Here is a 26,500-nt window from a genome sequence, read left to right on the forward strand (position 1 = left end):
ATAGACACATCTAATGATCAAAAACACTGACGGTGTGTTTGTGTGTGTGTGTGTGTGTGTGTGTGTGTGTGTGTGTGTGTGTGTGTGTGTGTGTGTGTGTGTGTGTTCATATTTCACAGTCTCACTCTAATTCTACACACTTAGCAAAACTGCCCATGCCATAATTCTCCGGCCAATCGGAACGCTCAGATTAGCCCTGCCTCTGCTGGAGGGACAGATGCATGCTGGGAAGGCAGAGAGCAGCGTTAGAGGAGGAACATTTACATTTATATCGCATTCAAGCTTCACATTTTATTACTTTATGTATTCCCTGGGAACACTGGGAAACATATTTATGTATTTGAATTGCATATAAAATCCCCATGCATTTGGATTACACGGTTTTACATAAACAAACTAATAAACTTAATGTGATGCATATTTGTCCGTCACGCATCAATGAAACGGGTAAGATTTTTGCACTCAAATCATGGCATAGTTTATTATTAAATACTTGCATCTATTTGGTTTTATGTAAATAATCTTTTTTTTTTTTAAATGCATTTATTCAAATTGCTTATAATCAGCATAAATCTGAAATAATTACATTTATTCTGTAATAAAGTAAGAACATGGCAAAGATACGGCCAGATATTCGAACAAAGATATGAACAAACAATATTCATTAATTAATTAGAATGTATGAGATTGAAATTAATTTGACTGATTGATGATAAATATATATAAACCTGGTTATTGTGTTTTTAAAACATTCAGTTTATTACTACTATTACAGAAATCTTGCCTGCTTCATTCATTCATTCATTTTGATTTAATTTTGTATAGAGGTTAAAATTCAGGGGTCCATTTATAAATATATGACTATAAAATAATATATAATAATAATAATTATTATTAAATATATTAAACAAAATCAAATATATATTGTAATAATAATAATGTACTGTAAAATAAAAAAAACAGGTAATACATTTTATTTATGTAAGTGTATAATTGCAATATTAATATTTACATCATTATTTCTTAATTTTTAAACCATATACCATTGAGCTTTTATTTTGACGGGTCGCAAATAAATATATGAGTGAAGGCACTGTGTCCCGCCATCTCGATGACATCACGCATGTCGTTAAAGACAGCAAGAACCTTAAAGGATTCTGTCAGGCGCTTCATATATAGACCCTTTTAGGGTTTTTATTATCGGATCATTTTAAGGATTTAGTTTGAATTAATTTTGGCTTAATTAGTTTTTATTTTAATAAAATGTTATGAATTAAACAGTTTAAAGAGATACTTTATCACTCTAAAAAAAATTAAATGACCCATTAAACATGGAAATATTATACATTTCTCCTTATATTTAACCATTTTGGTATAAAGAGCTCTATAAAGTCTATGTGGTGTTTTTAATGTGCTTTAAGTCAAACCATGTGTAAATTCATAAGTCGACAGCATTGCTGAGTATTTTCTCCTTAAAACTGCAGTGAACCAAAGACAGTCTCAAACACACGCTTTGAAATCGCTGGTGTTTCTGACGTCACAAACTACCTTGTAACCAATCAGATCAACGTGTGATCGTCAACCAGTGGATCTCTGAGCTGAGTGAGTGAGTGGAGGCGGGGATCATTTGCATATTCATAGAACCGCGCATACTAAATGAGGGTGTCGAGTTACATTCAAGATATTTTAAGATATGAAAAATGTTTAAATATGTTATTTTGGTGATCAAAGATGAGTTTTAAGGGATACAATTATTGACTACAGGGGGACTTTACAATTGAGTAAAAGAAAAAAAGAAGGTATTTCTCCTTATATAGAAAATTTTTGTTCTTTAAAATTGAGTCAAGAAGCCTATAAAGAGTTCTATATGTGTGACCCTGGACCACTAAACCAGTCACATGGGTCAATTTGTTGAAATTGAGATTTATACATCATCTGACAGCTGAATAAATAAGCTTTCCATTGATGTGTGGTTTGTTATGATAGGACAATATTTGGTCGAGATACAACTATTGTAAATCTGGAATCTGAGGGCGTAAAAAAAATCGAAACATTGAGAAAATCTCCTTTAAAGTTGTTCATTTATGTTGGCGATTGTGCAGCATTCACTCACACACATACATGTTTTATATATTTACGGTAGGAAATTTACTAAATATCTTCATGGAACATGATCTTTACTTAATATCCTAATGATTTTTGGCATAAAAGGAAAATCGATAATTTTTTACCCGTACAATGTATTGTTGGCTATTGCCACAGATATACCCGTGTGACATGTGACTGGTTTTGTGATGCAGGGTCATACATATGAAACTGTTTTAAAGAATAGACCAGGTAGAGGAAGGTTTGGGGCTGTGGATGGATTGGCTGTGTAACTGGCACAGGATGGATGGAGGGATGGAGGGCAATAGTGGGATGCTTGGAGGGGCAGTTGGAGGCAGAGAGGAAGACAGCAGATGGTCAGGATTACTCTGGACTAAAATACTCCCATGATTCTCTGAGGGAGAGCCGTCCAGAGAAACTCCATCTGTTAGAAATACCCATACAAGAGAGAGAGAGAGAGAGCGAGAGACACCCTGAGCCTCTGTTAATACTCTCTCTCTCTTTGTGTTTCTCTCTGAAATGAGACTCGGTCAGTTCAGCATCAGACGGCAAACAGCCGGAAACACGGACAAACACACACGACATGTGAGATTACACGTGTTCGGAAGAGATGCAGGATACGGGACAGAGACTGAAAACAAATCTAAATACCAGAACGACAAATTTATGCTCTTTATCCTGCATGCAATTGTTACGTGTTTAAACACTGAAGGCTGTGTGTGTGTGTGTGTGTGTGTGTGTGTGTGTGTGTGTGTACTTGTGGACCAGTTTGAGTTTTAGACCATTGAAGTGAGGACAAAGAGAGTAAAGTGAGGACGTCCTCACTCTCTGAGAGCCTTTAAAGTCCCGTTTGAGGGTCAAGACTTGGTTTTAGGGATAAGGTTATAATGAGGTTAAGGGTCATTGTGTCAATGAATGTCCTCATAAAGATAGATGTACAAGAATGTGTGTGTGTGTGTGTGTGTGTGTGTGTGTGTGTGTGTGTGTGTGTGTGTGTGTGTGTGTGTGTGTGTGTGTGTGTGTGTGTGTGTGTGTGTATACTTCTAAAATAAGCGTTCACACTAACAAGCAGTAAATGACAGTAATTAAGCCTGATAACTACATGTACTGTATAAACAAACCTGCCCACAACTCATCAGCGGAGGCGGCCTTTAAATACACACTTTAACCAGAAAACACATGTTAGACGTTAGTTGCTCTTTTAAAGCTTAATGAAGTTCTCAGCCATGAATTATATTTCTCCTCAAATTCCTTTAAGAAAGAGAAAATTAAGAAAATTAGAGGAAATTAAGACATTTAGAAAATTAAGAAAATTTAAGAAAATTTAAGAAAATTAAGAAATTTAGAAAATTAAGACATTTAGAAAATAAAGAAAATGTAAGAAAATTAAGAAATTTAGAAAATTAAGACATTTAGAAATGCAAGAAAAGTAAGAACATTTTGAAAATTAAGACATTTTGAAAATTAAGACATTTTGAAAATAAAGAAGTGAGTCAGTAGTTGTCGTATTATGAGTATAAGAGCTATAAAATGAATGTGGAGCAACTCATTATGTGCTTTTGGAAAAATTTGAAGAGAAATGTTTGAGATCATATTTTGATGAATTGGGATCAAACATTGAGACTTGAGATAATACAAAAAATATCTATGGTTTTCGAAAATTGTATCGAATATCAATATTTTTCAAGGTATCGTATCGAAGTTAGAAATTCTAGTATCGTGACAAACGACACTACAAATCTAAGAACCAGGAGACTTCAGCAAACTCTCCATTGCTGTCTTGGAGAATCAACTGAGCGAGACAATAAATCTTAATAGCACCATAAATCAACGCAGTCTGTCGCCTGAACCGGCCTCTCTCTTCAACACAAGCCAAAATATTGATTGATTTTTCCATGCACTTCATTGCACAACTAATTAAAACTTTCCCAACCACCCCCGGTTCATAATGTAATTATCCGCCAGTGATCTCTTTCCACGTGTCTAAGCCTCTTGATTGTGCTATTGAGTGTTTTCTGTCAGCTGTCCATAGAATAACCAGCGCTGTGAGCAACACAATTGGCCGTTATTGATCGCGTGTGGTTTGGTACACATGGTGTTGTCAAGTTAATAAGCATGCCAAAAAAAAACGGTCTAAAATAACTCAAAAGAATATTCTGCAGCCTAGCACTTTCCATTGGTGATAGAGTTGTGTAGCTACTGATATCTTTGCAGGACTCTGGAGTATTGAAGCTCGGAAACATAATTAAAATATCTGTAGCAGTTCCATCAGACTATACAAGCTGCAGTCCCTCCGAAACCAGTGCAAACGGGCTGTTTAACAGCAGTGTGTTGTTCTTTTAACACAGATTAAACAAAAACTGTTTAATGTAGCGCCATTATATTCTCCAGCACATGTGCGTTTCTGTGTAATTGCCGGCTAGCATCAATATAAGAACGTCACCCAGTTGCATAACCACTTTTTTTTAGCTTAGTTTGGTTTCTTTTTGCATTTTACGCAACGGTTTTGTATGCATTCAAATAAATAAAAAGGATTAATATTGATTTTATGTTGATATTAATGTACCTGGAGATACCTAGATGCCTTGGCTTGCTTAGTTGGGGACATTTCATTTAATATTCAGCAATATTATTGATCTGACATAGGGCTGGGTGATAAAACGATATTGATAATTATCGCGATATAATGTTTCTCGATAAAACGATATCAAGAGTTCGATAAATGTTCGATAATGTTTACGCGCCAAAAGCCGAACGAAACTCATTTGAACCACGCGCCACACCAATCATTAATCCGCGCAGCGCGAGCTCACTAGAGCCGATGCGTTTACTTTACTCTGATTGGTCCAGTGAGAAGCGCTTGAGTTCAGCGAAGAACTAGCCTGGGAAAACCCAGACAAATTTCCGGCAAAATTAGATTTGCTCTGCAAGTAGTCTGGCAAAGAGCCCATTCAAGACGATTTCTAATCCGTCCAAATCGCGGCACCAATCAGTAACGTTGGGGTGAGCTTTACACGATGACGATCGCTCTGATTGGTTTTAGGTCTATCCAATTGCGCCCAGAGGCATTTGAGCGACGTCCGTTGGTGAAGCGCACCAACTTTTAAATGCATTATTATATTCAAATTGCAAACACATGAGGACAGTCTCCATGAAAGACCCACTGGCAGATGAACGTGCTACTACATTTCTCTCCGAAACGGTAGGAAATTAAATTAGATTTAATAGAGGATTTTAACTGTGACAAGATGATTGACAGGGCAGTTTACGTGACAGGACGCACGCGACAGATCCGTCCGATAAAGATGACGAAGTAGTATGTCCCAAAGCTTGCCTACTTTTTTGCTACACATTCAAAAGTAAATACCTTTTCTTCACAAAAAGAGTACATACTTTTATGGCGTAGTGTAACTTAGGCGAATTGGGACGCAGCATATGGCTTTACACGATGACGATCTCTGATTGGTTTTAGGTCTATCCAATTGTGCCCAGAGGCATTTGAGCGACGTCTGTTGGTGACACCCCTTTGGAAATGAGTTATTAATGAAGCTTTGCCAGACCATAACTAAGTTACTACTGAGAATGGTCTGGTTTTAACCAGGCTAGCGAAGAACACAAATGTCTCAGTGATTTAAACCAGTTTAAAGGTAGATAAAACAGCGCTGACGAACAGGAGAAACACTGCTTTTACGTCTACAAATTCCCATCATTTATCAAGGATTTACTGTAATGTTAGCCTAGTAATATAGGCCTGCACCATGAAATGTGGGATATACATATTGAATTGTATTATATTATTAATGTAGACGATGTATTAAAGGACTAATGGAATATGATTACAGTATTTAATCATGTATTTAGGCTACTGTTTTTCATACAAATACCATAGAAACCATAAAGTTCGATTTTGCCATGATAGTGAGGTGCGATAGGCTATGCCTGGCTTTATCTGTGGTTATCATGATCTAAATGCATGATCCTGGATGACCAATTGTTAATTTTAATAAAACTCAAACAGTCAGAATATTACATTTGACCAAATAAAAATTAGCACATGCAGAAACTAAGAAATACATTTTTCTATTAAGATATTTATTTTGACAAATGTTTGACTGTTCCACCTCAGATGTGTGAAATGTTGTCCTGTTTGGCAAGTGTTTGTCATGATATGTTCTGACAATAAAGAGCAGTTTAAATCCACAATTAACGCTCTGGTTTCTACAACTTTCTCTTAGGAGCATAAATCTGCCTTTAAACTTGAAAGAAATAACGATTTGACATTTATCGTGATAATTATCGGTATTTGCTATTTTCTTCTGGAAACAAACTTTGTTGCATTATTTTCCTGTTATCACTGTAAAGCTGCATTGAAACAGTGTGTATTGTAAAAAGCGCTATATAAATAAAGGTGACTTGACTGAGATATAACAAAAAAATAAAGAAACAGAGAGATGGAAATTAAAGCTACAGCTTTCGTTCAGTCTCGCAGGTTTCTTAATAATCATGCGCTGCATTACTGGCGTGAAAGGCCTCCGAATGCACATTAAACTGCAGTAAAACACCCCGCGGCCGGAGTTATGGATGTTTTTTTTAATGTATGCTTCTCTATTTTGCTCACGCAGTGACAGGGTAAAGCATGTCTAACAGCAACCTCAAGCCATCATCTCCTCTCTGCTTGTTCCTCATGTGTAATTCAGAAGGCAGGAGCCCGTCTCACATCAAACGCGCCGGTAAAGGCCTAAACCACATCGGTTCATAATAATCACCACTGAAAGGGGCGAAAGAACAACATTTTATAGGATGGTGTGAGTAATGAGAATGAGATGGTGACTTTATTTTGCCAGAGACAAAACACCTTAAGTGGATTTTAGGTTTCAGACATTTAATTACTAAGTTAAGTTTACATTAGTTACTAAAAAACAATACATTAAGAGTTTGTAAAATACACACTGATGTTTATGGTAATGGAAATAATAATATTCCTTTGCATTATAATTCAACGACACGTTTTATTCTTATCAGATACACATTGGGCCCTATTTTAACGATCTGAAACGCAAGTATCAAGCGCGAAACGCAAGTAACTTTGTGGGCGGGTCTCGGGCGCTGTTGCTATTATACCGCCGGGATAAATGACTCTTGCACCCGACGCAAATCTAAAATGGGTTGGTCTGAAGTAGCTTCCTTATTCATAGGTGTGGTTTGGGCGTAACGTGAAATAAACCAATCATCTCACATTCCCTTTAAGAGCAGGCGCGCTTGTTCCATGGCGGATTGCTATTATAACGGCTATTATAACGCCAGGAGCGGTTCACAGCCGAGGAGACCGACGTTCTCGTCAGGGTCGTAAAACACAGAGAAGAGACATTGTATGGGGATGGAGAAACACCCAAATTAGCTTCGGTTAAACAGGCGTATAATAATTTGGGTAAATGTGTAAGCTAGATTTATGCCTATTTTTTCACATCTTCAGGGACACCACAATGATTTCCCTCATGTGGAATATTTTTCCTGGTAATTATGTATGGTTTGCATAAATGTGAACTGCTGTGTCTGTGTGTAGATGAGAGAAGCAAAGTGTATGCGCGTTGTGCACACGCTACATTGATTATGGCCAAGCATGCGCCCTTAAAATAGCATCTGAGGCCATCCTTAAAAATATTCTTGTTTGCCGTAACCCGACCGACCCTGTCAATTTAGTACCGACCCAATTATTTATTTATTTTCCCTTTTAGTCCGACTGACTTGCCGGTTGTAAACTTGTGTTAAGACCGACCGATTTTTTTTTAACTCTTCAAACAACTAATACAAATGCAATAAAATCATATTAGTTATTAAGTATTGTGAATATAAATTGCCTAGACCTACATACAAACATAAGCTATGTTCTTTCTTTTAAATAAAAACCAGTTGCGCGTCATCTATGATTATGTTTACACCATTGGTTTTACGCATGTCACACTACGGCCTGTAGGCTAAGTTCGCTTCGTTTCATTCACTGTCAATGGTTCGTGCTTGGTTATGATGGCTGCGGCTTTACTCTAAAGATTATTTCATTTTTATATGTTGTTGAATATGGTTTATTAAAAAATAAACATGTGAGAGCGTCATGTTTTAGTCAGATATGACGACGCTACTGCAACACGCATCGCCGCAGATGAGAAGCTGAGCATCAACGTGCTATCGCAAATCAAAGTGAAAGTAAGTCGCAGACGCTTAACACACAATCATCTTCATTAAATGTAAAGAAACGAAATGATCTTACCAGGGCTGTTTCCGCTTTCTCTTATTGCGGGCTTTGATTCAGAAATTTTAGCTGATGATCAATAAAATGTAGGCTATCTCATAACTGTTGCTTTCGGTGACGTGCACTCCATTAAATCTGCATATAGCGGGAATTGAAGATCGGATTTATATCCGCAAAAAAAACAAAAAAACACATTTAGCCTATGCAGGTGTAAATGGAATCGTTTTGATAAATCAGATTGCAATCCGATCTGAGAAAACGCATGAAGTGGCCTGGTGTAAACAGGCCCTATACATCGGTGAAATTTTTTTCTTTTTTTTTTGCTGTTACTGCAAACCAAAATATTTTTAAAGATGGCCTGAATAACATGCGCAACGCGCCACTGACTTTAGACTAGGAAAAACCTGGTCTGTGGCGGAATTGTTTTCTAAACCTGCAAAATAGCACCAGGGAACGTTTGCGCCGGAACACGCCTCCTCTTTTCGCTGAACCGCCCCCGGGAGCGCAAGTTCATTTCCTAATTTACCCACGTGCGTCTGTGGAGGGAAAAGTCCGCTGTGTGCGGGTGCAAAATAGGAATGAAACATGCGTCGGTGTACAAAGTAAATTGCGCTGGTTACAAGATAGGGCCCATTGTGTAAATAACTTTAAAGTTTACTCAATTCTTCTCTCTGTATTTCGGGAGACGTGGATGAATTCACGTGTTGTAAATCCAACAGATCCGATTCTCTGTCTGAACAGCGGCACAAAGTAACTAATGCAAGCGTTATAAAGGTGTTTAAACAACAAAACACATCCACTTGCACATATTTGAATTTTATATTATATATTATTATATTGAATTTGACATTATATTATCGGAATATCAGATATGTCATGCTAAAGCTAAAAACATTTGTGAATATTTTGAATAAAAAAGGAAAATGTAAATTAAAGCAGATCATCAGTCATTCAGCGCTGTTGTGGCTGCGGTGTGTCACGTGACAAACATTGACGCATCACCATGGAAACAATACAAAAAAAATCTTCTTAATGGTCGCCTTGAAAAACTTGCGTGTGAAAAGGTTAAATACCCGAAGGCTGGAATGTTGGCCACTTCATGCACTCCACATTTGGAACGATGCACATCAGTGTTCTATGAAAGTTCCGATGCTGCTTAGCAACAGCAAACAACACAACTCCATCTTTCTCTGTGCAAGAAATCATTTCCAAACTACAAAATCAGTACAAATATGTGATTTCCCCTCCAGAGAGAGAAAAGTGACAGAACAATAAGCCATGTCTCGATGAAACAAAAGATGAATTCCTTTGATAAAGGAAGTGAATGGCAGAATTAAAAGAGAGCATGCATTAGCTGTCGGTGCTGTAATGGCTTTAAAATGCTGAAAACACTTCCAGACGGCCTCCATCTGACGCTCATTATACCTGCAATACAACCTTTCATCAGACATCAACCTGAGAGAAACGAGAGAGCTCTGTTCCATGAAGTGAGATCCCTACCCGTTTTATGATTTTAAATCAAAATGAATACGTTTATTTTACTTTATACTTTATTTTATTTTATAATAATGATTTAATCATTTTACGTAATAATTCTAAATTAAATGCAATTAATAATCCATTTATTACCTCTAATAATGTTTTTGTAATTTTATTTTGAAAAAAAATAATTTAATAACTCGAATTAAATCATTTTACTCAATAATTATAAATAAATGTAATTTAACAATCACTTTTTTCATATAAAAATCATTTTCTTTTTTTTCTTTTCTTTTTTACATATAATAATGTTTTAATGAAGGGCCTATGCCTATGAAGGGTGCTCCAATTCAATGCTATTGCACCTATATAGACTATATAGAGCTGAATATATAGACTATATAGAGCTGAATATATAGACAGAGCTGAATATATAGACATAAAGAGCTGAATATATAGACTATATAGAGCTGAATATATAGACATAAAGAGCTGAATATATAGACAAAGAGCTGAATATATAGACATAAAGAGCTGAATATATAGACTATATAGAGCTGAATATATAGACATAAAGAGCTGAATATATAGACAAAGAGCTGAATATATAGACATATAGAGCTGAATATATAGACTATATAGAGCTGAATATATAGACATATAGAGCTGAATATATAGACTATATAGAGCTGAATATATAGACTAATATAGAGCTGAATATATAGACATATAGAGCTGAATATATAGACATATAGAGCTGAATATATAGACTATATAGAGCTGAATATATAGACATAGAGCTGAATATATAGACATATAGAGCTGAATATATAGACTAATATAGAGCTGAATATATAGACATATAGAGCTGAATATATATAGACATAGAGCTGAATATATAGACATAGAGCTGAATATATAGACATATAGAGCTGAATATATAGACTATATAGAGCTGAATATATAGACATAGAGCTGAATATATAGACATATAGAGCTGAATATATAGACTAATATAGAGCTGAATATATAGACATATAGAGCTGAATATATATAGACATATAGAGCTGAATATATAGACATATAGAGCTGAATATATATAGACATAGAGCTGAATATATAGACATATAGAGCTGAATATATAGACATATAGAGCTGAATATATAGACATACAGAGCTAAATATATAGACATATAGAGCTGAATGTCCTCAAGAGCTCAGGCTGGTGAAAACACTCGCTTCTTGGCAGCACACAAGGTGGGAAAAACCCATGAGCCATTTCTCTCGTTCTGTCACTCTGTCAATTTTTTTGTGCCTGATTGCAGACTGTCATTTCCAATCGTCTGAACCACCTCCAATTTATTAGTTTTTTTATTTATTTAAATGCTGCTAATCGTGAAGGTTTGTCTCACGTCACTGCTGTAACTACAGTGTGTTTGACCGTCTGCTCTGTTGCTAAAGTTAATTTCAGCCGCTGATTCACTTCAGCGAGAATTTCAGCCCATTACCGCACCGAACAATGGTTGCTAACGGCGCGCGAATGTCTGTTTCCATGGATACGGCGGCACACTAGCGCCTCTGAACATGCCATAGACTGATGGAACACAAATCAGTAGGTGATGACTTCATTGTGACATCATGTGTCTTTGATCTCAAAATAAGTCCTCTTCAATATCACAGTTGTTTCTCCTAGACAGAGATGAGAATCAACTGAGAACAAAAAGACTCGTTAACTTTAACTCGAGAATGACTCAAACTCAAACATTTCGGTAACACTTCACAATAAGGTTCATTAGTTAACATGAACTAACCATGAGAAATACATATGTTACAGTGTTTATTAATCTTTGTTCATGTTAGTTAATAAAAATAAAGCTGTTCATTGTTAGTTCATGTTAACTAAGGTAGTTAACTAATGTTAACTACTGAACCTTATTGTAAAATGGGTTGCACTTTATTTTAAGGTGTCATTGTTACAGTGTAATTATATATTTAAGTACTGAGTAATATTAATTAACTACATGTACTTACAGTAGATTTAGGGTAGGATTAGGGTTTGGTTGAGGGTTAGTTGCATGTAATTATGCATCATTTACTGTTATTACTATGGTAAGTACATGTAACATGTAACAAGGACACTGTAAAATAAAGTGTAACCGTAAAGTGTTAGCAACATTTCTCCTTCTGCTTGTCTCACACTGTCAACAGTTTCCCATGAAACCAGGCGATGTGAAACGGATCAATACCTGTTCTCTAAGCAGCTGTGATGGTCTTCATGGTTCACTGCCTCAAATCAAGCCTCAGTTTATTCTCTTTTACAGGTGGACCATGGGGGAAGATCTGTCTGACAATCATTTCAAAGCCGCATGGGAATTATGTGTGCATTTATTCTGGCTTCACAGTTTCATGGTTTCTTCAATGAAGCTCCAAATGAATAAAGATGCACCTTTAGTTGACAGACGGCACATTTCTATTTCTGCTGTCTGAAAATAAAATATAATAAAATTATACAAGACAAAAAATAAATAAAATAAAATGCAAGACGAATAAATAATTATAATTAAATTAAAAAAATTTAAAAAATTTCCAAGACAAATTAAATCAAATTAAATAATACTTGAGAAATAAAACATAATAAAAAAAAAAATGTATCCAAGACAAATAAATAAATACAAGACAAAAAAAAAAAAATATATATATATATATATTAATAAACAAGGCAAATAAAACAATAAATAAAAATAAAATTATACGAGACAAATAAATTAAATGAAACAAAAAGACAAATAAAACAAAATAAATAAAATATATAAAATAAAAAAAATCTCACTTTATTGTCTTTTTAAGGTCCACTGTCTGAGTAGTTTTGGGCCGATGGGCTTCAGTCTGACGGTTTCTGAGAGTCACATCCATCAGTGGCTGTTTCTGAGCAAACACTAGACCCTCAGTCACGATAAACGTCTTTCACCAGCCGGTGTGCGAGAGCGAGACTCAACCTGCCCGGTGCACTATTGATTTCTCTGTGCTGAATGTCATGAAGTGATGGATGGACATGAAATGTCCCACAAACAGACGCTTAACACACATTTCACCAATCAGCAGCGAGGAGACTCTAATGCAGCGCTTTCTTCTGCAGCATCCGGACGCAATGCTACAAATGCACTATTAAATGCACTATTAACTTCTTAATGTGTGAAACTTTAATAATGAACAAATTACTGAGTGCAGCTTTAATCAAGTATTCCCCTATGAATATTTATTTTCTTAATCTCCTGAGACTTAACCTACATTATACACCAGAAAGATCATTAATCATTCAACGTACAGTACCTTTCAGAAAGCCTCATGCAAGCTTAATTTAGACATACGTTAACAATACGCACATTAATTTCAATGACGGATGCACTGAAACTGAAACAGGCAGTGGAGGAGTGTGTGTGTGTGTGTGTGTGTGTGTGTGTGTGTGTGTGTGTGTGTGTGTGTGTGTGTGTGTGTGTTAGAGAAAATATATTTCCCTATATATGAATGATCAATATATTAAATTATATAACAGTATATTTGAACATGTACAGAATAATATATTGTGTTAATATATTACAATATATTGAATAATATATAAGGATTTGCCGCTTTAAAAAATATGTGACGATATATTAACTATTATATCATAATGTCTGTAATTTTATATTCAGTAATACACTTATATAGATGTATATGCGATCAGATATGGCACTGCATGTGTAATATATTGCAGATATCTTTACTCATGCAGCATAAACACACATATATAGAAAAATATATAATGTAATATAAATAATGCTTTTTTTTCCTTAATTTATAAATATATCATATGTGTTAATGTATAGCCATATATGATTAATGCATATATTGCAGTATATTGAAACATATAAGCAGTAGTTTCCCATATATGGACATTAATTATGTAATATATCCCCATGTATCTTTGTTCCGTAAGCCATAACGCACATAAAGTAGGACTGATTGGGATTCAGGTGATGTCACAGCTGTGTTTCTCGCTAATCTCTGCTTGTTTTCTGTCATCAGAAAGCATTACGAGTCCAGTTTACAACCTTTGTAATGCAACGCCGACTACATGAGATTAGCTCATGATTGACAGCAAACTCAGCACTTCCTGAAACACATGTGTGAGTGTAAGGATGAATAATGCAGAAGGTTCTCCACCGCAGGATAGATTGTAGATAGAAGGTTTTTAATGCGTGTAATCTGTGTGCGGTTTTGAAGTCTTGCGTGGATTACGTGGATATACGCCGTTAAGGATTATGGAGTCTCCGGAAGCATTCATAGACGGCCAGTAACAATCCTCTCCAACAGAGTAAACTTCAGTGTAATGCATTATTTACTAGCGCTGTGTGTGTGTGTGTGTGTGTGTGTGTGTGTGTGTGTGTTTGCTCTGCTCTGGACAGAAACTTATTCAGCATCAGAAACACTCAACTAAAACCTTGAACACAACCACTGCATCTCTCTCTCTCTCTCTCTCTATCCATTTAACATCCACCTATCTATCCGTCCATCCATCCATCAATCTATCTATCTATCATTCCGTCTATTTGTCTATCTATCATCCATCTATCTATCTTTCTATCTATAAATCTATCTATCTATCTATCCATACATCCATCTATCCATCCCCTCAAACCTGTATAAAGCCTGAACAACAAACAAAGCTGAATTTAGGATGCAGATATGAAGATATCATTCACTCACTCACTCACTCACTCACTCACTCACTCACTCACTCACTCACTCACTCACTCACTCACTCTCTCACTCACTCTCTCACTCACTCACTCACTCCTTCATTCACTCACTCACTCACTCACTCTCACTCTCTCTCTCACTCACTCTCGCACTCACTCTCTCACTCACTCCCTCACTCACTCCCTCACTCCTTCATTCACTCACTCACTCACTCACTCTCTCACTCACTCACTCACTCAATCTATCACTCTCTCACGCACTCTCTCACTCACTCTCTCACTCACTCACTCTCTCACTCTCTTTCTCACTCACTGACTCTCTCACTCTCTCTCTCACTCACTCACTCACTCAATCTATCACTCACTCTCTCTCTCTCACTCTCTCACGCACGCACTCTCTCTCTCTCTCTCTCTCACTCTCTCTCTCACTCACTCTCTCACTCACTTTCTCTCTCACTCACTGACTCTCTCACTCTCTCATTCACTCACTTACTCACTCACACTCTCTCTCTCTCTATCCATTTAACATCCACCTATCTATCCGTCCATCCATTCATCAATCTATCTATCATCCACCTATCTATCTGTCCATCCATCCATCAATCTATCTATCATCCACCTATCTATCTGTCCATCATTCAGTCTATTTGTCTCACTCACTCTCTCACCTATCTATCGTTTCTTCCCCTTTCTTCCCCATTTAGAATCACTCTCTCACACACTCACTCACACACTCACTCACTCACTCTCTTTCTGTGACACATGGGAGTTTTTGACACTTTAGTGTACATCAGCTTGTGGCACCTCATCAATTACACCTTTTAATTGGTCCCCGTGAAATCCGTCTTGTCTGCGGCCCCGTCTGTAAATCAATACCCAGACAGTCACACATCATCAGCTCTGTGTCCTCGGTGGGAACGAGCGCCTGCAGGATCAGAGCGAACAACAGCTTCATGACCACTGATGTCTGTCATTGATCCTCGTCTCCTCGTGCGATCGCGTATCTGACACAGCATTTGTGTCACTGATTGAAATCAGCAGGTCAACAGTGTGAATGTGAAGGCTGGCTGTGTATATTGTGTATGATGTACGTGTTTTGTGAAGAGATTGTCAGTGTTATCCTGTAAGTGTCCTGTACTTCACATAGTAATATTTCATATCTCTCAATTGGTTCTCTCAGACAGCCATGAGATCAAACAAATAAATCTCACATGTTCAACAATAACAATATCTCAAACTGTGCTCTAGAGTCTGCTAAAAAGTCAGAGATCTCAATATCAACTCAAACGTTTCTCATAAAATAATAACCAAATGATCTGAGCTGCTATCCACATTAATGCTCCATATATTTATTCCATATGTTGAGAAAAGTGTACATTTTTGTAAAAATTGCACAGCAATGGGATCAAATAGAGCAAATAAAAAAATCTCCTGCATCTCATATTTTTCTCCTGAGAAAATCAACCTAGTAATCTTATGTTTCCTTTAGACTTTCAGAAGACATCTCAACGATGTCTCAAACTGTGCTCATTTTACTGAGATATACTATCCACATTAATATTCAATACATTCTAGGGGAAGACACATGAGACAAAGTTGATAGCCTCCTTCATGGAAGTGTATCTAGGAAATATCCTGAGATATGAAAGAGCAAACTTTGAGAAATAACTGTGCTCCAAAAGTATCAAAACTATATCATCGTTATACAAACTCAATCATGTCTCAAAACATAAAATAAAAATAAAAAGGTAATAAAAATTCAATGAATTTGAAGGAAGTTTGGGATGTCTTCCAAGATGTATAAAAGAGCAGTTAAAATGTTCCTCTGAGCACTAAACAAGCAGATTTAAAAGCACATGTTTCAGATGAAGGTTTCATGGTTCACTAGTGATGTGCTTCCTCCCTTTGTTCTTTTCAATTTATTTGTGACCCTGGACCACAAAACCAGTCACATGGGTCAATTTGTTGAAATTGAGACTTCATACATCACATGAAAGTTGAATAAATAAGCTTTCCATTGATGTGTGGTTTGTTATGATAGGACAATATTGGTCGAGATACAACTATTGTAAATCTGGAATCTGAGGGTGCAAAAAAAATCGAAACATTGAGAAAATCTCCTTTAAAGTTGTTCATTTATGTTGGTGATTGTGCAGCATTCACTCACACACATACATGTTTTATATATTTACGGTAGGAAATTTACAAAATATCTTCATGGAACATGATCTTTACTTAATATCCTCATGATTTTTGGCATAAAAGAAAATTCGATAATTTTGACCCATACAATGTATTGTTGGCTATTGCCACAGATATACCCGTGCGACATGTGACTGGTTTTGTGATCCAGGGTCACATATGTTTTGAATAATCCCTGTAATGCTTAAAATCGCAATAAAAAATGTAAAAAGCACATGACAAACGGCCCCTAAAGGCACCGGCCAGCGCGTCATGAGGGCTCTCTGAGGGCCGCTGGAACAGGGAGCCCGTTGTTCCTGGGAAACTCTTCTGCAACGATGCATTCACATGCTAATAAACTGAACAAAGCACACAAGCTGTGTCTGGCTCCAGAGGCTTCGCTGGGACACCATAACCACAGAGACGGCCCTCCATTGCCAGGGAAACCGGCTCGAGGACAGAATGCCTGGCATGGTTGAGGGTTCGAGGAGAAAGACACAGTATTTACAGCGGCCAGTTTAAGGCTCTCACCAGCGCTTGATAAAAGCCACTCGAGGACGTTAAAAACAACTCTTTACTGCGGTAAAATCACTGTAATGCACAACTTACTCCTTCCACAAACCATTTAAAAAAACATAAAAACATGTGACAATATGCCTTTTTACAATAGATATTGTATAGATTTCACACTAATAGAAGGAACATAGCACCCGAGACCTCAATACTTGGTACACAATATTGTTTTTGAGTATGAAATGTGTCATTTTGAGTAGAAAATTAACTCCAGATGTCACAAAATGAAAAGTTACTAAACCTAATAACAAAAGCAATGATAAAACGGTGCAAATACAGCTGGAAAACAGTCACAAATCAACCAATCAATCACAGCTTAACTCTTTTGATAAACCATTTAGAAAAAGTCCAAACATAAAAACATGAGACAACAATCAGCTGATGCTCGTCTAATGAGAGCACACCTGTGTCTAAATCAGTGATGTGAGGAAAACACGAATCCATCAGTAAAACACGAAAAAGCTTCCTGCGACAAACGGGGACTGAGCAGGAAACAAGACGAGCTGCATGACATCACTTCCTGTTTCATTCTCAGCCCTTATACACACGTTGAGTTTTTAATGCAACACGATTTAATGTGATCACTTTAACATTTAATGCAGCAGCGAATAAATATTAAATGAAAATGAACTTAATTCAGATAAAATTGAATATTCTAAGTAAAAGCAAAGTGAGATAATGAATAATGAATAAACTGAAGAAGATTAAACCGGCCAAAAAAAGTTTTAGTTGGGGTTTTCTCAGGCCTCTAATGTGCATCTGTGGGATTTTTGCACTCCGTTATGGTCCAGCACGTTATGGTCCTTACAAAAAACACGTTTACTCAAGTGTGCAATTAGTATACTTCTTTTAAACTAAAAACAAGAGAGCATTCTTTGTCTACTTTTTATGTACTTCTCAGAAATATACTTAAAATGACACGTATACTTGACTTATACTGACAAAAAAATTATATTTGTTAGATATACACTATATATTATAGTGTGTTTGGCCTATACTTGTACTCAATCTTTTCATCTAAATAAACCTTAAAGTATAATTAAGTATTCTAAGTATACTTGTAGTTGTGTTTACTCTTGATTGAGTAGCCTATTAAATCCTTTTTTCACATAGTTTTACATACTGTCTTACAAACATTGTTTGAAAATATTTATTTAAAAAGAAAATAGATTTGTTCCTAATTCTGAGTATCTGAATTTTTGTTCAAATATACAGTATAAATAGTATATCATTCAAAGTGTGCTTTCATAAACAAAAATGTTTTGCTACAAGTACCTCGTAAACTATCACTATACCTATAAGTTCACTTGTATAGTTGCAGTAAAAATGGAAAACGTAGTTAGTACACAAAGTACACTTAAAAATATACTTTTATTAGGGATGCACCGATTGGGAAATTCTGGGCCGATACCGATACCGATGTTTAACATAACAACTTGGCCGATGGCCGATGCCGATGCCGATGTTTTTTCTTTTTGTTATTTATTCCTTCTTTTGTGCCACGGAAACATACAAGTCTTTCGGCTCTTGATCACACTATCCTAGAATGAGCACAAATTCAATCAGACCAATTTATGAAACAAAAAAAACCTTTAATGTCACTTTCTGGTTGACAGTTATAACCTTATTTATAAGTTCTTTTTCAGTTGTTATGAAGAGCAATATGAGAGAGAAATTTGGTAATCATTGTCTGACCCAACAAAAAAAACATTATAATATTCATTTTATTTTTCGTGTTCGCATTTATGAGGGAAAAAACACGGGTGAATGTTCATACCAAAATATTAAATTTTAAGCGCGCACGCGCTCTTCTGCGAGAGAGAGAGAGAGAGAGAGAGAGAGAGAGAGAGAGAGTGCGAGCCCCGACCGCGCGCGCGCTCTCACTCACTATTCAGAGCGGTCAAGCTTCCCCGTACTTTTTGACAAGAGTCCTTGACAGGGAGGCCAGAGTTTCTTTGCAGCTCAAGTCGGCGGCGGTGTGTACAGTTAACGCTCTATCTGTTGACGGCGCTGAGGGAAAAGCTCCCGCCACTGGAAGAAGCAGTCGCCGCCCATTTGTGTCCTCCTGCGCACCCATCAAAGCCGTGCAGAACGTCTTCAGCACTCGCGGATCGTGCATACTCCGCCGCTTCTTCTGCTACACACCATGGTCGTTCTTTTCGCGAGAAAAGGAGTTTCTCATAGAAAATAAATAAATAAATGCGTCATTGTACCCAGCACTTCTGAAAATGCACTTCCGAATGCGTCTCTGTCCCCAGCATATCAAACCAAACTGACGCCCATGTGACATCGGCGAATGTCATTTTTATTTCCCGATGGCCGATGGCAGTTAACGAGGCAAATATCGGCCGTTACCGATGTTCAGCCGATGCATCGGTGCATCCCTAACTTTTATACACTAAAAAGTGGGCCAATTTAGTCCCGAGTAGTATTGAAACAGCACACTTATAAGTATACTACTAGAACATTAATATTAGTATGCATACTACATAAAGTACACTTAAAAATATACTTGAACTTTACTTCAGTAAACTTAATAAAATGAAGTATACTTATACTTTGTAAGAGTAATCGATTAGTAAAGTAACAGCTCATCTCACCTAAACAACAAACAAATTGAGATGAAAGTCTGGAGTGCAAACAATGCATGTTTGGATCATTAAAAAACAACTTTATCTCAACGGAAAATCTTCATTTCACAAGAACACAGAAAGATCGAATCCACTTCTGCACGTCCATGCGAGATTTAATATTAGCTTATCTGCAGTCTTTCTCTGTGCGCTACACACACAGACTATCAAAGAACTCAGCCTTATGCTAATGTGTAATTAATTCCTGCAGCAGTATTTAAATCAGGATTAATTATAATTGAGCTCATTTTCATCGAGTGAGGCCGTGTAATCATTTGAAGGGGAGTCGGGCTTTTATCACACTTTTCTCCGAGTCGTATTTAGAGAGCCTAATATCAGGTTTCACGCTCCGGTCGTGTGCTGTAAATGTCTGGAAGTCAGAGCTCAGGGAACGGCTGGCGTTGTTCGACGTTGTGCTTAATTGTTTAACCGGCGTGTTGAAGAGACTCGCTCATTAATGGACTAATACATGCATGAATCAGTCGCAGAGAGACATTTACATACGCGTTTGTTCTTGGCGAGTGTGCAAATCACATTTACAAGAACGTGAGAAAGTGAGGGGGGGAAAAAACTGTTGAGTCAAGGGAGATGTGAAAAAGAGGAAATATCCAGCTATTCCTAGACGGATGTGAGCTGGGAATAGAGCGAGTCCAAAAATACATCCATCACTGTTGGTTTTTACCGTAGAGAGAAACACGTGTGCTGGAGTTCAGACGACGACTCTGGACAAGTTCTTGACAGCCAGAAGCGCAATACAAGTGCAAAGAGTCACAGGAGAACCTGAGAGACGCACAGAACAATCAGTGAGAAATAACACTTTCTTTTACAGTGTCCTTGTTACATATGTTACATGTACTTACTATAGTAATAACAGTAAATTATGCATAATTACATGCAACTAACCCTCAACTAAACCCTAACCCTATAGTAAGTACATGTAGTTCATTAATATTACTCAGTACTTCAATATATAATTACACTGTAACAATGACACCTTAGAATAAAGTGTAACTGAGATCCGCTGTACTTCACGTTAATGATGAGTTGGGTTTGTCAATGATGTTTATAGTCTGATGACCGACGAGAAAACAACAGCATTAATTATGTATGATGGACATACATAATTAATGCTAGTCTATGTATGCTATGTATTAACTCTCAGTCTGAGGAATACAGATGAAGATAAAGATCTGTCACTAACAGCATATATATATTATATATACAGTACAGGCCAAAAGTTTGGAAACATTACTATTTTTAATGTTTTTGAAAGAAGTTTCTTCTGCTCATCAAGCCTGCATTTATTTGATCAAAAATACAGAAAAAAAAATGTAATATTGTGATATATTATTACAATTTAAAATAATTGGTTTTCAATTTATTATACTTTAAATTATCATTTATTTCTGTGATGCAAAGCTGAATTTTCAGGATCATTACTCCAGTCTATCACATGATCCTTTAGAAATCATTCTAATATTCTGATTTATTATGAGTGTTGGACACAGTTCTGCTGCCTAATATATTTGATGAATAAAAGGTTAAAAAGAACTGCATTTATTCAAAATAAAAAAATATTTTCTAATAATATAAATCTTCTTTTCTATCACTTTTTATCAATGTAACACATCCTTGCTGAATAAAAGTATTGATTTATTTTTAAAAAAGAAAGAAAAAAAATTCTGACCTCAAATGACTGACCAGTAGTGTATATTGTTGTTACAAAAGATTTCTATTTTAAAACATTTGCTTCTTTTTTATTTAATTTTTTTTTATTCATCAAAGTATCCTAAAAAAGTATCACAGGTTATGAAAAAAATATTAGTAAGTAATGATCCTGAAAATTCAGCTTTGCATCACAGAAATAAATGATAATTTAAAGTATAATAAATTGAAAACCAATTATTTTAAATTGTAATAATATATCACAATATTACATTTTTTTTCTGTATTTTTGATCAAATAAATGCAGCCTTGATGAGCAGAAGAAACTTCTGTCAAAAACATGAAAAAATGTTCCCAACCCCAGACTTTTGAACGCTAGTGTACACTGTGCATAGAAATATAGTCATTAGTACATAGTTAGATGTAGTGATTACTAGTTTAACGTATATCGACATAAAAGTCTATAGGAGGAGAGAACCGGATGATATAAAGACGGATGAATAGAGACTGTGAGTGCCGTCTGATATATATCAAATCCAGAAATTATCCATAATCTATAAAATCATTGCCCACTAATCTGCTCAGCTGAGCCTGTTTTAGCGGAAGATTTGGCCTGAATACACAGAGGAGCATTTCACTGTTTGACAAACTATTATCCTTATCTTACACACACACACACACACACACACACACACACGTGTCCACTAAAGCCTCTCCAATAGCCTGAATCTACTTAAAAAAGCCTTTCTGTGCAGGCTCACACTAATGGGTCACACAGCGATCAGTGACACTAATATCTGCTCTGTGTGTGTGAGTGTGTATGTCATTAGTCCTTTCATTATCTTCTTAATGATCTCGGCTCGTACGGGTCAATTTCGGTTCAATTGTGGAGCTGGAATGTCAACGTGACGAAGAGGTGTTGTGTGTTTGATGTCAGACGGCCCTCGCGAGGCGCTCAGCGTAGATGTGTGCGATTCAGAGGCAGAAGCGGGAGAGAATTATCTGGTGAAACGGTTGGTTTGAGATGCGCCACGTCCTACAGATGGGTTCCTGAACACATGAAGACAAATGACCTACAACACACACACACACATCATTCCAGACCTTTCCTGTGCTTTCACTGTGTTTAAAGCTCTATTTATCTGCAATAAACACGTCTAATAGTTTATATCCTAGACGAAAACTTTCATTTTTTCTGTTTAAATGAGTCATATGATGTAAAAACTTAAAGAAAATATAGATGATATATTTACAAAAAAGTTAGTAAGTAGGTCAGTGATGTTTTTTAGTGACTCTTTCTGCAGGTTACATTGTTTGTAAGTGGTGACAAGTGACCGTGAGTCATTCATTGATTCATGCATTCAAATGATTCATTCAAAAATGATTATTCATTTAGGAACGAGATCAGCCACAGAGTGAATCACTCGAACGCTTCATTCTAACACACTGATTCATTCAGGAACAAAAAAAGTGAGTCAGTGAATCATTCATTCAACCTGTTCGTTCAAACACACTGATTTATTCAGGAACGAAACAAGTGACTATCATTATAAGTGAGTCAGTGAATCATTCATTCTAACGATTTATTCAAATACACTGAATGATTCAGGAGCGAAACAAGTGACTATCATTACGAATGAGTCAGTGAATCATTCATTCTAACGATTTATTCAAATACACTGAATGATTCAGGAGCGAAACAAGTGACTATCATTACGAATGAGTCAGTGAATCATTCATTCTAACGATTTATTCAAATACACTGATGATTCAGGAGCGAAACAAGTGACTATCATTACGAATGAGTCAGTGAATCATTCATTCTAACGATTTATTCAAATACACTGAATGATTCAGGAGCGAAACAAGTGACTATCATTACGAATGAGTCAGTGAATCATTCATTCTAACGATTTATTCAAATACACTGAATGATTCAGGAGCGAAACAAGTGACTATCATTACGAATGAGTCAGTGAAACATTTGTTTAACCAATTCGCTTAAACACATTGATTCATTCAGGAACGAAACAAGTTACAATCATTATGAATCACTCAAACAATTCATTCTTCATTCATGAAGAAAACAACCGATTATCAGTACGAATGAGTCATTGAATCATTAATTGAGTGAGTCAACGATTCAGTCTTTCAACCCATTCACTTGCTTTTATAAGGATAACGAATCTTCCGTCAGTTTATTAATTACTGCCTGTTTTTTGAGCATGAAATCTCAACTAATATTATAAGTTAACTACTAGAATTATAAAATAAAGTCTGTGTTATGAAATAAACCAGTCATACTGGTGGCTATAAGCACAATCACTCCAGCTATTCCTTCTCTTTCGAGCTGAAATTAATTTCAGATATAGTATCAAGCAGACATGAAGCCTCAGCTGCAATCTCCAAACGTCTTCAGCAAGAAATGAGCCATCCGGTTCCCGCATCCCCACCATCCGTTCGTCCTGTGACAGAAGGAACAGATTGAAGAGGGAGCGACAGATCTGACAGGACAGATGAGCTTCTGCTGTTCGAGATTTCCATACGGTGGAGAGAGAAATGAGAGGTATGAATCTGTCTCTGCATACATCGAGAGGTTATCCGGAGAGAAAGCTCTGACCTGCAGATGTTCAGAGATGTTCTGACTACACCCGAACAACGCGCATGTTTAGAAGAACACTGGAAGAAAACTCATATGATGTAAAAACTGAAAGAAAATATTCATACAAGATGATATTTACTAACAAAAGTTGGTTAGTAGGTCAGTAAATTAGTGATTTTTGTTTTGTTTTGGTGACTCTTTCTGCAGATCACATTGTTGTAAGTGGTGAGAAGTCTTTACGGGTGATTCATTGATTCATGCATTCAAAAATGCTAATTCATTAAAGAACGAGATCAGCCACTGTCTTTATGAGTCTCTGAATCACTCGAATGCTTCATTCTAACACACTGATTCATTCAGGAACAAAACAAGTGAGTCAGTGAATCATTCATTCAACCAATTCGTTCAAACACACTGATTCATTCAGGAACAAAACAAGTGAGTCAGTGAATCATTCATTCAACCAATTCGTTCAAACACACAACCAATTCGTTCAGGAACGAAGCAAGTGAGTCAGTGAATCATTTATTCAACCAATTTGTTCAAACACACCGATTCATTCAGGAACGAAACAAGATGAGTCAGTGAATCATTCATTCAAACAATTCGTTCAAACACACCGATTCATTCAGGAACGAAGCAAGTGAGTCAGTGAATCATTTATTCAACCAATTTGTTCAAACACACCGATTCATTCAGGAACGAAACAAGATGAGTCAGTGAATCATTCATTCAACCAATTCGTTCAAACACACCGATTCATTCAGGAACGAAGCAAGTGAGTCAGTGAATCATTCATTCAAACAATTTGTTCAAACACACCGATTCATTCAGGAACGAAACAAGTGAGTCAGTGAATCATTCATTCAACCAATTCGTTCAAACACACCGATTCATTCAGGAACGAAACAAGATGAGTCAGTGAATCATTCATTCAAACAATTCGTTCAAATACATTGATTCATTCAGGAACTAAATAAGTCAGCATGGCTGCGTCCGAAATCTCATACTCTCAAGAGTAGGTACTTATTGTGGCAGATGTTCAGAGATGTTCTGACTCCAGCCGAACATACAAGTGTGTGTTTAGAAGAACACTAGAAGAACACTAGCGCAGTGGAATAGTAAAATGGCCTCTTAAAGTGCTTCTACTGAAGAAATAACCTAAAGAGATCCAACAATGCCTCAAACTGTGCTCACTTTGCCAATATACCAAATCTGCAATCAAAAGTCAGAGATTTCGTTATGAACTCAAACACATCTTATAGGATTCCTCCAAGACAACCCTCTACAGTGCGAGTACATTTCACTCTGGGCGACTAAATAATGTCTATCATTAGCCACTGGCTAATCAATTCTTAGATTTTACTCACCAGTGTGTGTGTGTGTGTGTGTGTGTGTGTGTGTGTGTGTGTGTGTGTGTGTTAGATGCCGAGTACAAGTTTAGCATAGATATATTTTCACTAGTTGTACACTGACTGAGCGCTTGAGAGTGAATTCGCTCTCCGTCTGTACTAGTATTTCAAATTCAGCTCAGCGCACCTGTGTTTGACGCACCGCAAACTCTAGTGTGAAGGCACACGACTCGCCGTCGCGTTTCTCACACACACACACACACAAAGAGAGAGAGAGTGAGAGTCTTGCATACCACGCAGAATCAACCTGCAACATGTAAACGATATTCTTGTTTGTATTTTTCCTGTTAATCTGGAATTATTCAGGTTTTAAGAACAAGCAGAAGATATGCCGGTTTCTCGGTAGTGGGCGGGGCTAATACACACACGCCAATCTCATTGGCTGGCGCTCATCCCTGTTTTAATTTCAGCGAATGAGTTCGAGCGAACGCTGACAACGTGATTAACATTCATGAACCCAGCAGCTCATGTGTTGTTTATTATCATCATTAGTAGCAGAATTAGTAGTAATATTATTATCTTTTAATAATGATTACTATTATGAATTACCATTATCTTTTTTTAATTTTTTATTACAGAAACACTGAATGGCCAACAATATGTTAAGCACCACCACCAGTCCTAAGTTCATTTAAAATGACAAATATGCATCATGCTTGATTATCAAGTTTTAGGTCTAATTACTAAAGTTATATCATTAAATAATGCTTGATTATCATGATATCATAATTGATTTACTTGATTGACTGAGTCTCAGTACATTTAGATATTTAAAAAGCTGTGCCATTTTACAAAGATAAGCTGATCTGGTGGAATTATATATAATGTAATATATATATAATATGAAAGAAAAGGTGTGTGTAGAG

General features: G+C 36.4%; 1 protein-coding gene and 1 long non-coding RNA gene across 2 annotated transcripts in view; one reads left to right on the top strand and one right to left on the bottom strand.

Annotated features, from left to right (window-relative positions):
• Positions 1-26,500, bottom strand: part of igsf11 (immunoglobulin superfamily member 11) — a gene marked incomplete at its 3' end in the record, with an annotated part of 127,504 nt that overhangs the window by 92,266 nt on the left and 8,738 nt on the right. The window lies entirely within an intron of this gene.
• On the top strand, positions 4,830-5,489 carry LOC309506534. The gene is made up of 2 exons (XR_014208844.1): positions 4,830-5,076; positions 5,115-5,489. It is a non-coding gene; the product is annotated as an uncharacterized lncRNA (long non-coding RNA).

Source organism: Leuciscus leuciscus (assembly GCF_965113295.1).
Source record: "Leuciscus leuciscus genome assembly, chromosome: 9".
NCBI lineage: Eukaryota > Metazoa > Chordata > Actinopteri > Cypriniformes > Leuciscidae > Leuciscus > Leuciscus leuciscus.